At 41.7% G+C, this 14,156-nt stretch overlaps 1 protein-coding gene across 2 annotated transcripts in view; it reads right to left on the bottom strand.

Moving 5' to 3' along the window:
- Positions 1–7,080, bottom strand: part of TAOK1 (TAO kinase 1) — a 107,494-nt gene extending 100,414 nt beyond the window's left edge. Inside the window, exons 1-2 of one of the 2 annotated variants that reach the window (XM_081162205.1) lie at positions 6,834–7,080; positions 6,420–6,488 (exon numbers count right to left, since the gene is read on the bottom strand). The gene's annotated coding sequence lies outside the window, so the exon portion shown is untranslated. Of the gene's footprint in view, positions 1–6,419 lie in introns of both variants that reach the window. The other variant, XM_081162204.1, reaches the window with a different exon arrangement.
- Positions 7,081–14,156: the final 7,076 nt, after the last annotated feature.

Below are 14,156 nucleotides of genomic sequence, written 5' to 3'. Positions count from 1 at the left end.
ACCAATGAACTTCTATGCATGCATACATGCATAGCCCACTGTCAGACAATAGTGCAGGGAAGGCCTGGGGAGAGGGCAGGAGCGGGGGTGGAGGGGGTCAACAGGGGTAAAAAAAGGGGACATCTGTAATACTTTCAACAATAAAGATAATTTTTAAAAAAAACAGAGAACATAACTAATTACTGCTCACTTGGGATTCAGAGTGTTCACATGCTAATTATTTGCCTAACATTGTTTACCAGCGGTGACTCTTGGATTTAAATATGTAGACTATAGTTGTAGAGACTCATAACTAATGCTCACTGAAATTTTAACAGCACAGTTGACCCTTGAACAACACAGGTTTGAACTGCGAGGGTCCATTTATACACGAATTTTTTTCAATAAATACCTCTTATGTTCGATCTGTGGTTGGGAGTGTCCACGGATGCAGAAGGCCAACTGTATGCACTGATCTACACCATTTTATACAGGGGACTTCAGCATCCTCGGATTTTGGTACCCTTAGGGGGTTCCTAGAACCAATCCCCTGCTGATACCAAGGGACAAGCTTAAGTTTTGGGGGAGTCAAAAGTTATATGTGAATTTTCCACTATGCAGGAGGTCAGCACCCCTAACTTTCACATCACTCAAGAGTCAACTATATACTTAATATAGTTATTTAATACATTTAAATAGGCACATAATAAATCTTATTAAAACATATACTGCAATTAACATTTTAAAATTAAATCTACAAACGTGATAACACATGTCCCCCAATATAAAAACCTCAGAAATTACCATCATACCCAAAACTGCTGACACCTTGCTCAGGATCTTTTACCCTACAAGCTTAGGAAAGGTAAATATGCACAACATAACTACCAAAGAGACTAGCAACTAGAGACTGAAAGTAGGGTTACTAAAAGAAAAAGAAAAAACAAACAAGCATATTCATACTTCAAAGACATGAGATTAGAAATAAAAAGGATGACTTGAAAAAGAAATTTCAAAAAAATTTAACTGGGTAACCAGAACACATAAAAATACAGAAAGAAAGAAAAAATTCCCATACGGTGCTTCCCCTTACTTCCACACCACACTCTGATATTTCCCATTACTTTTCATTTTTAACAACTGTTACTGTGACCCATTAAAGTGAATTCACAAGCCACTAATGGGTCACAACCTAAAGTTTAAAAAGCACTGGCTTACAGGAACTGACAACCATAGGAAGGTCCTTGCTTTCCTATGAATACCTAGTTTGAGAAAACTAATCAAGAGGCGGAAAAATGAGAAGACAACTCCTTTAGGGCAGAGACCATGTATTGCTGGCACGTAATCATCACTGTAAAGCACTTTCAAGGTGAAGACAGACCTACAAAGGATACCTTAAAAAAATGCTTAGGAAAGCATGAGTACTTTGCATGCCTTCAAAACCAGGGATGGTAAAAAGAGCTCCAGAGTGATACCAAATGACCCTTAAATAAACCAATGAAATACTAAAAGGAAAGGAAATTTGTTCTTTAGGATAGGCTTTATATCCAGCACAGGAAAAGAAAAATCTCTTGTAGAACTACATACTAGTCCATTACAGGTTCAAAAGTTTGTAAGCTACCCTTGGTTAGAAATTCTAACCATTTCTTTCAAACATATGTCTAAGTCCAAACGTATAAATCCAACTTCAAATCAGAATTATGGAATGCAATTAATTCTTAAATATTAAATCCCCTGTATTCTTTTGTAAACATTTAATAAGCAGCTATTGCTGGATAGCCAAAAACTTAATGAGTGCTTACTATGTATCAAGCAATATGTTAAGTACTTAACAAGGGTTATCCCATTTAAACCTAACAACCTTGTAAAGTGGATACTACCTTCATTTTATAGATGGGGAAAGTGAGACTTAAAAAATTACATAAACAAGTTACACAGCTAATAAATGGTGAAATTAGGATATATTAAGTGCCAGTTTTATTATTATCGGTGGCTGAAAATCAGAATATTTTGTTCCATTCCATTATTTATTAATTCTTCTGTCAGAAACTAAACTTTGCGTATATTTCTGAATGAAGTGGTTCATCTGCTTCTAAATCTGTACAAGGCTATCATATTGAATAATTTTATCAAAAGAAAAAATTAGCCCCTTCTCAGCTTTAAAAATAAGTCAGAGGCCAATTAAACATAGTTATCTGTATATGACAATATCATTGACACTAGCATTTTTAACAAGCTATATATCTATTAGGCAAAGTACTTAGTAACCTGTACTTTTATTTACCTATTTACATGCCAGGTACTTATATTTTGAAAAACCTTTCCACCTTTTATAGGCCACTTATTTTGCTACTAGGTAAGAAGATGCAGCCTTAGACCATTTCAGAACAAAACGTCTGCTTCCAGCACAAATGGAAGAGGCTAATATAGAAATAACTGTTATCAAATGATGACAGATTACATCCCAATTGAATATTGTTTCTAGACCATCCACACAACTTTTTCTTTTTTTTAATCCTCACCCTAAGATATTTTTTCCACTGATTTTTAGAGAGAGTGAAAAGGAGGGATGGAGAGAAGAAAGAGAAAGAGAAACATCCACGTGAGAGAGAAGGATCTATCAGTTACCTCCATACGTGGCCCCACCAAGGCAGGAATTGAACCTCCAACCCAGGCACATGCCCTTGACTGGGAATTGAACCCAAAACCCTTCCATGCTCTGGCTAATGCTCTAACCACTGAGTCACACTGGCCAGGGCCACCCATACAACTTTTTAATTCATGGTGATTTTTTAGAAGAAATGAGATGTCTTTAATAAAATTAAACATTAATTTTTATCACTAAAAACTACAATATTTCAATCCAACAATGGAATGGAATAACACAGATTCGTATCTTTTTCACTTACATTTTAGAATTTGAAATTAAAAAATAATCCAGCCATGAACAATTACAGAAACCTAAAGGCAGATGAACATACACTGGCACTCTCTTTAATGAAACAATCCCAATTTTATGCAAGTCTTGATTATAGAAATAACACTTTTGGAAGAGATTCATTCATATAGGATCCTGATCTGAACAGCAGCCCTTAACTAATATATACAAAAAAGCTCTTAATTTTGAAAAGGTTAAATTATTATGTGTAATTATTTTAAGTAATAGAGATTACTGAAAACCAAAAACAGATACAATGGAAAAATTAACTGACTTTTTTTTTCAAGCTTCACCAGAGGACATGCTTGGGGGGGGGGGGAATGAGATCCGATCAGTTGCCTTTCATAAGGTCCCCGACTGGGGTTCAAACCAGCAACCCTAGTATGTGCCCTGACCAGGAATCCAACAAGCAACCTTTGGGTGCACAGGACAATGCTCAACCAACTGAGCCACTCTGGAGGGCAAAAAATTAACTTACTTTAATACACAAATCAGTCAAAGGGGAAAAAAACACCAGAATTTATTTCCAGGTAATTAGACTTGATCTCAACTCTAATTTCAATGACAACAACTGGACCCTAGATATCTTGGGTCCATACCTACTAAGTACCAGGAAATTCTTAAAACAAATTATATTCTTCATGGTTAAGTGAAGAGCATCCAGTCTTTCTAGTATTCTGTAACTAATCAGTTTCTTTTTTATTAGTGGGATGGCATCATAACATGGGACCAAATGCCATGTATATGCCTTGAGATACAGAAAGCTTGTTTTATATTTAACGCACATTCAATTAATTGACATATCCACAGCTCTCCCAAAATCTATATTATAGAAAATACAGTAATTATTTTCTATTCAGTTCACTCATACTTTTGGTCCTAATGTGCACTGTTGTATTTCTTAAAAGCCTCTCAGAGTTTAAATTTGTTTGAGAAACTATTCCTTAGTTTGGAAGGAAGTTTAGTTACTGTCAAGATAATCTGGAGACTATTCAAAGCCTTTAAACCCAGTTGATTCTAAGAAATTCTTCCATCTATAAAACATGAGAATTATAACCAAATTAACAAATCAGAATCAGAATGCCAAAAATTAAGTCATTAAAAGGGAATTCAGAGAAAGGGCCAGTTGTGAAAGAACAGGAAGTGATGTACACTGCCATTTTGTAGATGAACTATTTGGTAAAAGAAGTACCATACTCATCTGAAATCAACCAACCCAGACTAAGAGCTCTCAGCATTCTTTCTCACAGTGGCATCAGAGGTCAGCTGAAATAACCCTCGGGTAGTTTTTCCTTAATAATGAATTTATCTAATTGATCATGAACATACTTTTACCACTTTTAGCAGAATTCCTATCAACTACAGAAAACAGGGTTTCTTTTTAGTTGGCCTAAACAGTACCTCTTTTAGTTCTAACATGCTGACCTATAGCAAGTAGTTTACCTATATCCTGTGTACATCCTTAAGTTTTGTAGCTTTTGTTGATACCTTCATCTTCCCAAGACAAAAAGTCACTCTTTACTAAGCAGTATGTTTGGGTTTATACATGCTAGTATATATGAATTATCAACAACAAACCATAACATAGAGAATTAGACTTTATGGAATAATTTGCCATATGGCAAAAAACTCTACACACCACAACATGCAGCTTTGTGCCATGAAATAAAGATTTATGAGAAGTGCTGTTAAAAGTTAAAATAAGTCCAGATAAAACTCAAAAGAATAAATAAAGCAAAAATTTCATTTTCTAAGGAAAAATAATAAAACTAATTTAACAGACTATTAATGTGTCTCCCTCTATAAAAATCATGAAATAAGATGACAAAAACAAAATTAGTGTCTAACACTTCTACTAACATCTTTAAATCCATCTTAAAACAGGTTTCAAAATGAAAAAAAAAAAAAAAAAAAACGCAAACAAAAAAACGCCACAAAATCTCTTAAGGGTATTAAATGTAGATGGCATTTGAAAGTTACTAAAAGTAAGTCACCCACTAAGTGAACCTTAAATATCAAATACAACTTGTTAGTAAAATATCAAGTCAACTCATATCTATACATACATATTTTGGTTCTCTTCATTGCTTTGTGAAGTATTTAATTCTATGAATATTCATATATGGAACATATTGAAATCACTTCAATAAATTTAAGTACTAAAGAAAAAAGTATCAATAGTAGACTTCAAACCTAGTCTTTGGTAACAAAATACACTTGGCAACACACTTCCAGAATGTCAAAATATTTATTTTATTTATTTCTACTCTACTAAAGGACGAAACCAACAAGTGTTACTGTAAATCAGACAAGAGTATTTGTCTTAAACAAATGGGACACGAAGCAAAAGTAGTGGAAAAACAACTTATTGAGTACAAAATTTAGATCCCATCACAGCATAATTAAGCAAATTATAATTTTTTTTTTCATTTCCTTAAGAAACGAAGCATTTGCTACATAAAGATTTGTAACCTAACCATTTTCAAAGTTTTCCAATTTCGATGTTATACAAAATAGCATTAACCCTAAAAATTCACAGCTCTGGGAGCAATGTCCATCAGACTGCCTATCTGTATGCAATGATCTTTAATAATTCTTCAAGAACTACAAAAGTCATAGGAAGGAAAAAAGGGAAATAAGCGGGTAAGGGGTACAAAGTTATCCTATTTGAATCCTAACGAAAACCCAATATGCTCACAAAAAATGTCAATCCAGCGTTTAAGAAAGAGAGTAAGAGACATTAAAACTGTTCTAATATGGTAGGGTCCCTCTCGGAAGGCCTTATCTGCCAACAATAACAACAGGAACAGATATACTTTCCAAGGGCAGATCTCAGGGGAAGAGTATTAAACCGGTACTGTTATCGATTTAAAACCAAAGGAAAAAGAGTAACCTTTCCAAGGGAAGCGCCATTACTTCCCTCTCCTGCTCCCCCTCCCTTCAGTATATACACGGGCCTGTGTATGAAGAAACTGCCTTGGACTTCTGCAGCATTGCAGCAGACTAAAGGATGGGGTAGGGGGAAGGGTAGGGGGAGAAAAACGCTTCCATCACCCCTACAGAAGAGGGGTATAGATTTCCTAGGAGTGGGGGGGAGTGGAATCCACCCAGCAGGCTATCCAGAGCAGTCTCCCTTCCCGAGAATACAGACACTACAAAGGAGGGGAGCAGAGGGACCAGAAGGGAAAGGGACCTCGCGCCTTTTAAATCGGGGTGCACATCAACCCCGTCTCCCTCTGAGGGCCACACCTTCCTCGAGGCATCCTCTTCCACCACCCCTTCCGGTGACCCTCAGGAAAGAGGAATGTAATTGCTCTAGCCCCTCAAAACAGGAGGGCGTCCACCTCACCAGCTTCTTCACCCCACCCACTGAATCACAGACCCTCCTTGTCTCCCTCCCCCACCCCACCCCCACATCCCTTCTTCCGCCCAGAGGCCACAGAGGGCCGAATTTCCCCGCCCCCTCCAACTCTCCCCTTTCCCAAAGCAGAGGTGCCCTTACCCTTTCGCCGACAGGTCTGGGGCGGAGAAGGCAGGCGCAGCCCCCTACAGCGCTTGGGTAGCCGCTACGCTGGAAGGCGAGGAGTGAGGAGGAGGGGGCCTGGCGACACACCGCCGCCCCCCCCCCCCGGAGCCCCAGCTAGCCGCCCAGCCCAAGCTCTGCGACAAGGGGCGGAGGGGGGGGGGCGAGGGGACGACCCGGGTCGAGGAGGCGCCCTCAACGCTTGGGCTCAGCTAAGATGGCGCGGGGAAGTGCCAGGAGCCGCCGCCGCTTCGAGGGAACCGGCCCGGGCCCCGGCCGCCTCTCGTTCTCACACAGCCGAGGCCCTGTTGGTCCCCCGCCGCGGCCCCTCGGCGGGCGGGCCCACGCACAGCCCTCCACCACCACCACCACCCCTGGGAAGGGGGCGCTCACAAAGGGAAGAGAGGCCGCGGGCCGGCCGGCCAGCGGCGGGGCGGGGTCCCCAGGGGCCCGGAGGTCTCTCAGAGGTTCTCGGCTGCCTGGCGCTCTCGGCCCGCGAAGGGCGCAGGCCAGCGGGACCCCTCCTCTCTCCTCAGGCAGGCGGCGGCACCGACTCACTCTCTTTGCCACCCTCCCTCTCTCTCTCCGAGCCCTGAAGCCACAGAGCCGGGCCGCTGCCTAGGTTGCCCCCCCTTCCCCGACACCACTCCCCTCCTCCCGACAGTCATCCCAGTCTCCGATCTCGCGAGATTTCCCGCCTGACAGGCCCGACCCTGCGCGAGACACGACTGCGTGCACGTGCACGCCCTCACGGGAGCGCGCGAGTGCCTGCCCGGGGCGGAGTCCCCAGAGCGGCCCGGAGCCCAGCCTCTGTCCAGCCTGGCCGCGCTCGGCTGGCGGCTCTCTAGGCCGCGCCGGCGTCAGGTGCATTCATTTCACCCTGAAATCTGAGAAAGAAGGACTTGTCTGCTCTCTGTCCCTCTCCCCATTCCCACACCGTCTACCCGCCACCAACCCTGCGTTGAGAAGTTGCCCTGACATGTAGACTATCCCGGCCTTACCCGCCTTCGCCACCCCCTCCGTGGGGTTCAGAGGTAAACTGGTCGGCGCAACCAGCATGTGACTGAGTTTTTAAGATTCTAATAGTTTATAATAATTTTTGGAACGGTAATAAGAGCAGAAGTGCAGATCTAAGCCACCCTGTGTGTTGGTGATGGAAGGAAAGAGACAAATTCTTGAAAACTTTTTGTGGATTTTTTTTTTGTGTAGGTCGAGGGACGGTAAGTTTTTGAAACAAGAGCGGTCAGCGGAGTCCTAAAGGCCCTAATTCAGGGAAGAGATTGACCTTCTCAATTTTTTGTGGTGAAAACTTTTTTGTTAAGGGAAAAACCCCTTCCATGGACTACAAAGAGAGCAATTTTATGCAAGAACTGAACGATGTGCCTAAAACGCAGTCATAAAAAAAAAATCTCGGTTCTTCATCCAATGAAACAACAGATCTAAATGGATTTGTTGTGTGAGACGTATGAGTAGAAATGTTCTCCACAGAGGCGGAGCCGGCTCTGGGCCCGGGGCTGCAGGGCTGCAGGGCTGCAGGGCTGCAGGGCTGCAGGGCTGCAGGGCTGCAGGGCTTTCCTCGATGCCGCCGTTTCTCAGGTGTGAGGGGGGCTGTGGCTTTGGTGCAGCCACCAGGTTGGTGTTAGGGGGCGGTGTGGAAATTGTTAATCTTCTGTATAAAGCAACTTAATAAATTGTTTCCAGGTTTCAAAAAAAAAAAATGGACTCCAAAGCAGTTGTGTGAAGACCCAATAAACTGGCTGCGATCAGAAGAACAGGCTGTCTGCTCAGTGGGATGCACGCATAATTTGTTGCGAAGATTCTTTCTTAGTAAGGGCCCTTGTTCTGAGTCAGTCAGTCATTCCTCTTTTCACCTACATTGTCAAACATTCTCCAATGGCAGCTGCCCCTCAGCATAAAAAACATGCCCTAGTTCTCCCTCTTTGGGGGTAAAGAAAGGTCACAGTCTTCCCATCTCCTCTCCTTCACAGCCAAGCTTTCTTAGAAAAGTTATCTGTTGCCCTGCCCGTGTGGCTCAGTGGTTGAGCATCTATTTATATATGATCCAGGAGGTGGAGGTTTGACTCTCAGTCAGGGCGCACGCCCTGGTGGCAGCCTCGATCCCCAGCAGGGGGCGTGCAGGGGGCAGCCGATCAATGACTCTCAGCGTTGATGTTTCTGTCTCTCTCTCCCTCTCCCTCTCTCTGATATCAATAAAAACATTAAAAAAAAGAATTAGAAAGATAAGTTATCTACCTTCCCACCTCTAAGGATCTTGCAGAGGTCAAGGGTAACCTCCTAATTGCTACATCTAGTGGAGTCATTTTAAGCCTTTCCTTCTTGACATCCGTAATATTTGACATAGTTAATACTCCTTCCACCTTGAAACTTTTCTTTGGGTGTTCTACCAAACGCTTTCTAAAGCCTTCATTGGTCACAGTGATATCTTCACCCAGAATTAGCTAGTATATAATTTATTTTGGAAATAACATTGTGATTACTTATGAAAATCTCTGATTCTTCCTGGAAGGCAAAAAACCAATAAAGCTGATTGTGTGAATGGGGAGTTAGTGAGAGGGATGCGTCTTAGGATTTCCAGTTTAGAAACCAGGGGTGAGGCACTCTGTGGAACGGATCATCATCAAGTAAATAAATAAATACTTTACTGGAGGCCCGTTTAATGCATTCTAGGCTGTTACCAGTGCATCCCTAGATTTTGTCTTTAGGTCCCAGGACCAACTAAGGAAGGTAGGTTACAGTCTGGCTGTCAAACCTAACTCAGGCATCTCTACAGAGGCCGCCTGATACATAAGTATGGCTTCCCAGGCTGGAAATTAAAGCTCTTCCCGTACAGAGCTATTTCTTGAGCTCTGCATTCCCATATAATTGGATCCATTTAAAAATGTCAATCTTTAAAAAATGCCGTGTATGTGGAAGCAGCAGATTCTTCCATTTTAACCCACAGAAATAGATCAACGTTGGGCCAAGGTACCCTAAGGATGGTAGAATACAGTTCAGTTCAAGGAAGTCCTGACCTGAAAACCCTTCAGTCTCAGGTATCTGCCAGATAAGCATCTGCAGTAAGCCATGAATAAGTTAAAGCAGCTGCACCAGAGTCTAAAAGACATTCAACCCCAAAGATGTTAAGCAGTGGATGTGAAGGTAGGACAACAGTAGTTAAAAACATTGACTATGGTGTCCCACCCCCATCACTTACTGGTGTCAGTGACTAAGTTACGTTGTGTCCATTTCATAACCAGGCTGAGTGTTCCTTTCCTTATCTGTAAAATGAGGTTAATATTACCTTCCTCAGATGGCTATGTGAGGATTAAATAAGATAATATGTGGAGTGCTTAGCCCATGGAAAAATGTTTTAAAGTGTTAGCTCTCATTTTGTGTGTGTAAGAAGGTAAATATTCATCCCACTGCTCTGACACTACCCTCTGGCAGGCACCCTGTGATCCAAGCGCATCATGATTGTCCGGGACATCTGTGAATGTGGGAAGGGTTGGGCAGCATGTTTGTGGCCTGAGAGGTTTTTGGAATGTATCGTCGGGACCAATTGGTGATTTTGTCATGCTCTTATCTTTGGCTGACATCTGCCAGTATTAAAAAACAAAACAACACCAAAAAACTGTACAAATTCCTACTAGAGTTGTGCCATCTAGGACATGATACAGAAACAGCTGGCAATCAAAACATAAAATAAGGTACTATTTAATTGGCCTGGGATTGTCTTTGGGGCTCCTCTTTACTAGGTAGTAATACTATACTAGTAAGTCTTTTGGTTAAAAGTGCCAATTTAAATCAGCTTAAATAAAAGATAAATAAAATTTATTAGACCCTGTAGCTGAAAAGTCTATCTAGTGCCTTAGGAGTTAAAAGAATTTTGTTAGGTGTTTGAATCTTTCTGTCTCCCCTTTTTCTGTCTCTGCACACACCACACCCAGCTTCCAATTTGCTTGAATATTTCTCTCTAAAGATTAGGTTTTGTTATAAGGTTGTCTGTTTATATTAAGAGGTGCAACTGGGGGGCTCAGGTGCTTCCCACTGCTGCCATCTAGTTTAATACTCCCCAACACGGATTGCTGACATTGATACTGTCTACACTCAGGAAATAAAGCAAGGAGAATTTTAATATTGCTTTTAACCAGATACTTCCTTTACTAATATGTTGTATTATGACCACAAGTGACAGGAGCCCTTGTTCCAAAGTTCAGGCTTATATAACCACTTAAGCTTGCCAGCTATGTGACCTCTCCTATATAATCATCTCTCTCTCACCTGCTGTCCAAAACCTCTGAGCAGGGGACAGGGATCTGTTCTAGTTATCAAATGGCACCATATAAATGATCAACATGAAACTCACCCTTTATTTCTCCTCTTCATAAATATTCTCAGCACAGAAATGTTACAATATTATAAATATAGAAATTGAAGGCATTTGGGACTTTGTGAGGATGAGCAGATCAGAATTTGGGGTTTATGGACTACAGACATGTTTCCATGAGAGGTTGAAGCAGACTTCACATAGGACATGCTGAGGAGAACTTCCACCTTAGTAGTTTATTTCACGCAGCAGAGGGAAGCTAGACTGGGGTTGGGGGGGACAATGGGGAGTGAGAGGAGTGGCCACAGATGCCCAGATTTACATCATCTCAGTTTAGTAACCCCAAAGGCAAAGGAAAGCTTCTCACTCTCACACAACAATATACAAAATCCAAAGGAACAGCTCTGAGTGGCCCAGCTTGGGCCCTATGTCATACCCCTTTCTGTGGGCTAGTCTCTTCACCAAGGGGTGAGACATTTTTGGTTGCTCTAGCTGGGATTGTGTGTCCACCCTGTGGCAACAGGCTTAGAGTAACAGCTCAAAAGAATGACACAGAATGGTGGAGAGGAATTCCCCAAAGGAATGTGGGGTGCTTTTTGTCAGAAGAAGAGGGAGAAATTTTGGACAGACGAAAACAACAGATGTTCACTATACGTAGGCTAGAACTGCTGGTGAAGCCAAGTGATGTGGTTTTATGGGGATGCTAGCTAGAGTAGGGTGTCTTAGCGCTTGCTGTGGTCAGGTAAAAGAAAGCAACCATCACCTGGTTACAACAGAACTTTCATATCTACGCCCTCTTTTGATTTTCACCATAACTCTGAGAAATGGGCAGGGCATACTCCTTTCACAGAATACACTTTCGAAACTCAAGCAACACAGGAAAGCACGGCAGAAAAGCACAGCAGGTTCATATGACAGGGCCGGGTATAAATCTGGTATGTACATCAGTTTGGGAAGCAGTTACCTTCTAGACATTCTTAGAACCTTAAACAACCCTGAAAAATTTCTGGCATGTGCAGGAACCCAGAAAATGCCCATCAGCCAGGCACATAGTGGCCAGGTCACAGCAACTTCCTGGGGACTCTAACATGTGTGTGCATCTTCTCCTAGAGACCTCTGTCATGCTAACCTTTGTAGTTGCTGTTCTTCCATACACTCCAGGTTAACACCTTTTTTAAAAAAACCCTCACCCAAGGATATGTTCTACTGATTTGAGAGAGAGAGGAAGGGAGAGAGAAAAAAAAACATCGACGTATGAGAGAAACACCTATCAGTCGCCTCCCACATACACCCCCATTAGGGATTGAACTGACAACCTAACCTGATTTCTGTCACATGGACAACTCAAATAAATGTTTATGGGATAATTAAATTGATAGCAAAAATTTATTGAATGTCAATTATGTGCAATATGCTAGGCTCTGTGGATAGAGAAATAAGACAGCATTCCTGCTCTTCAGATCACAGCTTAGTGGGAAAGGCCAACAAATAAACAGTTCTAAGTCATTTTGGATTGCAAGTGACAGAGAACCACTTCACCTTCCAAAACTGAACCCCTGTACCTGTGAAACAACAACTCCCCATCCCACGCCTGCCCCTCCCCCAGCCCCTGGTAACCACCATTCTGTCTCTATAAGTTTGACCACTCTAAGTACCTCATATAAGTGGAATCACACAGTATTTGTCCTTTCATGACTCGTGTACTTCACTTAACATAGTGTCTTCAAGGTTGATCCATGTTGTAGCATGTATCACAATTTCATTCCTTTTTAAGGCTGAATAATATTCCATTATATGTACAAATCACATTTTGTTTATCTAATTTCCTGTCAATGGACATTTGGGTTGTTTCTACCTTTTGACTATTGTGATAATGCTATGAACACGGGTATACAAATATCTGTTTGAGTCCCTGCTTTCAATTTTTTGAGCGTACAGGGGTTGAGCTTTTTAAGAACAAAAGAAAAAGCGACTTTGTTAACTATTTTTTCTCTCCTTTTGAAAGGCTCTGTTAAATTTCCGTATTCCCGTGCTACTTCTGCCTTCGGTGACTCCTACTCCATAGAGCCAGCCCTTAGTATGAGGACACACATGAATACAGAGGTTTCCCCATCACCAACACTGGACCTGACAGTCTGCTTTGGAGTTGGATAATGCACTGAGAAAGCTAGCTTTCTTCTCAGGTCAGACTCTTTGAGTAATAGGAGGAGCTTAGGATTGAGAAAATTTGGTTTCCTGGGAGGGAACATGCCAGCTGTGAGAAGCCCAGAGTTGTAAATTGTCAGATGATGACTGCCTGTGAAACCTGTCAAGATTCCTGACAGCTCAGCTGAGAACCTAATTACCAGTTACAAAGAGAGACAGGAAAAACGTGTTGTCAGCGAGAGCCTGGTCAGAGAGGATGATGTACAGTGTCCTGGCCTTGTCATCAGCCTCCTTCTTGTTTCGACTAGAGCAAAACACATTAGTATAATTGTTATTACACACATTTATTATCTGGAACAAAGGAACCGTGTCAAACCACAGCCCTGTGTCAGCTGAGTCTTTAGTAATCATTTAAATTGAACAGTGGCATTTGACCTGATTGTACAAATACTTCCGATATTCTCAGTGCCAAGGATGATACCAAATCATACTTAACTTTTCTCCTGGAGTTTACACAAACTTCAGCCAATCCTCCTTTCCTGGAGTGAAGAAGACCAGTGATCCTTACTTCTGGTGAAGCCCAGAGAGGGATAATAACTTACCTAAAGTCACATAGTCCATCAGCAACCCAGCATCTTATCTTCCAAGGAAAATAAATTAGTATCAACTATGCTCAGCAGCAACATGAGGAGACCAGCAATCTTCACCAAGAATCCCTAGTAAACTGGTGAAAAGAAACATTAGCACATTCACATGCTAGTTTTACAAAGCCTTGGTCCTCTAGTCTTGTAAAACATTCGCACACACTTCCCACTCACCTTTCTTTCTTCAGTTGCATCAGTAGCTCCTGAGCATGGATGCTAACTTCCTCAATAGAAAAATATTTTTCAGATTCTTGAAAATCAGGGACCTGGCACTTAGAGCAACAGGAGATGGGAGGAAAGAGAAAGAGTTAATATTTACTGGACACATCCAGTATGCTCCAGATACTATGTTTTACCTCTGTCTAATTTATTCTATAAACCAACTGACAAAGTAGATACAATTATATACACTTCATATGCCATACCTGGAGCTCAGAGAGGTTAGGTAAATTGCCCAAGATGACACAGTTAGTAAATGGCAGAGTGGTATTTTTTATTATGTATTTGTTTATTTACTTTTTAGAAGTGGGCTTGGAACCCACTTCTTTCTTGCTCCAAAGCCTGTGTTCTTTGTAATGTGTTATGCTACCTCTGTAGAAG

This window comes from Miniopterus schreibersii, assembly GCF_964146895.1.
Source record: "Miniopterus schreibersii genome assembly, chromosome: 16".
In the NCBI taxonomy this organism is placed as follows: Eukaryota; Metazoa; Chordata; class Mammalia; order Chiroptera; family Miniopteridae; genus Miniopterus; species Miniopterus schreibersii.
This window is presented reverse-complemented; position numbering and strand designations above follow the sequence as displayed.